Below are 2,785 nucleotides of genomic sequence, written 5' to 3'. Positions count from 1 at the left end.
AAGACAGGAAATTTTAAATCAACATCAGGACATTTATAATAAATGACCTGATGGCGAAGGAGCATTGGATACTGATTTTAAAATATGGGAACTTAAAAGAGTAGTACACAAAATAAAACAATCAGCACCTGGACAAGATGGAATTTATTATATTATGATTAAATATGCAAATGATAAAATACTTAAAGTATTATTGGATTTATATAATAAGATATGGGTAGAAGGAAGAGTGCCGAAGTCATGGAAACATGCAATAATAATTCCTATAGCTAAACCAGGTAAAGATGCATCGATAGCAGGGAATTACAGGCCAATTGCACTTACATCAAATCTATGTAAATTAATGGAAAAAATGATTGTAAATAGATTAAATTATATACTTGAGAGTAAGGGAGTATTGGCACCTAATCAATGTGGTTTTAGGAAAGGTCGATCAACATTAGATGCTTTGGTAAAGCTGGAAACGGATATAAAAAAAAGCTATAGCAGTTAAAGAGGGATTAGTGGCAGTTTACTTTGATATGGAAAAGGCATATGACATGTTATGGAAAGAGGGGTTACTTATTAAAATGAAGAGAATTGGAATAGAAGGAAGAATGTTTAATTGGGTTTTAAGTTTTTTATTTGACAGAACAATTCAAGTTCAAGTCGGTGGTGAAGTATCTCAGATCAAAAGTGTGGAAAATGGAACACCTCAGGGAAGTGTAATTAGTCCTATATTATTTAATATTATGATAAATGATATTTTTGGAAATGTGGCACCAGGAATTAGCACTGGATTATATGCAGATGATGGAATCGTGTGGAAAAGAGGAAGGAATATATCTTTTAATACAGATAAAATTCAGGAAGCCATAGAAATAGTTGAAAAGTGGTCAGTCGAATGGGGATTCAAATTTTCAATATCTAAAACATGTTATCAGATATTTACTAGGAAGAAAATTAAAGGGAAGAAAAGGTTAAAATTATATGGGGCTTCTTTAGAGAAGGTGTCAAAATTTAAGTATCTAGGATTGTGGTTTGATGATAAATTAACCTGGAAGGATCAAATAGATTATATATTAAAGAAATGTGCTAAAGTTTTAAACCTAATGAGGGCAGTAGCAGGACAAGACTGGGGGGCTGACAAACAGTCATTAAAGGGCATTTATGTTGGTCTTATGCGATCAACACTAGATTATGGATGCATTGTTTATGAGTCAGCATCATCAACGTTGCTAAAGAAACTAGATGTCATGCAAGCTAAGGCATTAAGACTTATTATAGGAGCAGTTAAAACCACGCCAATTGCAGTATTGCAAGTAGAAACATCACAAATGCCATTATATATAAGAAGACAGAAATTAGCTATGGCATACTGGATAAATCTTCAGGGACAAAGGGATAATCATCCTATAAGGGAAGTCCTGAATGACTGCTGGGAAATTTTAAATGTAACCGGTAAAAGATTTGCTTGGAAAATAAAGGGGTGGGTTAATGAAGGTGGTTTAGAATTGATATCGTTTGCTCCAGTAGTGATAATGTCCCCAATTCCACCTTGGCTAATAGCACAACCTGAAATAGATACACAATTACACGAGAATAGAAGGGAAATGAGTGAAGCTGTTAGTTTAATTACATATGTAAGTGAATATATCAAAAACACACATTATTCATTTCTTCAAATATACACAGACGGATCAAAGAATGTAGATAATGGCAGGACAGGGGCTGCCTTCTATGTTACAGAGTTTGAGGTGAAAAAGGCTGGAAGAATAACAAATGGTACATCAATATATACGGGTGAGATGATAATGATTTTAATGGCATGAGTGGGTCTATGAAGTTAGACCTGATAAAGTAATAATATGTACTGATTCAATGGCTGTTCTTAACAGTCTACAATCCTTCGAAACAAATAGAACTGACATTTTAATAGAAATCATGATCAGGTTGTACAGTTTAAAACAAATGAGAATTATAATTCGATTTATGTGGGTACCAGCACACGTGGGAATTCAAGGGAATGAGGAAGCAGACAAAGTAGCAAAAGAATCATTAAAAATGGAAGAACCAAATATTAACATATCACTCAGTAGATCAGAAGGTAAACAGTTAATTTTAGAAGCGTGCAATAAAAAATGGCAGACAGATTGGGATACATGTCATAAGGGGCGGTATTTTTATAGGATTCAAAAAACGGTAACGAAAAGCAAAATAAGTCTCAATTTAAGTAGAAGAGAACAAATTATTTTTACACATTTACGAACAGGACATTCTAATTTAAATGACACTTTACACATTATAGGGAAGCACAACACAGGTTTATGTGAGGTTTGTTTGGTAGATGAGACGGTAGAACATGTTTTTAAGGAATGTAAAGCATATGAAGAAGAAAGGAGGATTCTTAAGGAAAATCTTCAAGCAGTAGGTTGCCGGGAATTCAATATAACTAATATATTAAATGATAGTTCAAATTCAAGGAAACAGATAAATGTAGTCATAAAATTCATCAAGAAGTGGATATAGAAATTAGTTCATTCTTTTCACACTCCATCACAGTAGGTGGCGGTATGCACCTTTGAAGTTGGTTCGCAACCCGCCATAAAACCAAAAGAAGAAGAAGAAGAACACTGGTTTTCTCTGAGGTGGTCGGATCACATCAGATTGTGGTTAATCTTGCAGATCATGACTTATATCTACTCTTCCTCTCCCTGCAGTTTGGTAATATAAAGATTCCTAATTTGAACTCCCACCTCTTCTGTGGGTTTTATTGTTCTGGGTCTGAATTTGGGCTCCTGGGGTC

Source organism: Carassius carassius, chromosome 33 (assembly GCF_963082965.1).
Source record: "Carassius carassius chromosome 33, fCarCar2.1, whole genome shotgun sequence".
NCBI lineage: Eukaryota > Metazoa > Chordata > Actinopteri > Cypriniformes > Cyprinidae > Carassius > Carassius carassius.
This window is presented reverse-complemented; position numbering follows the sequence as displayed.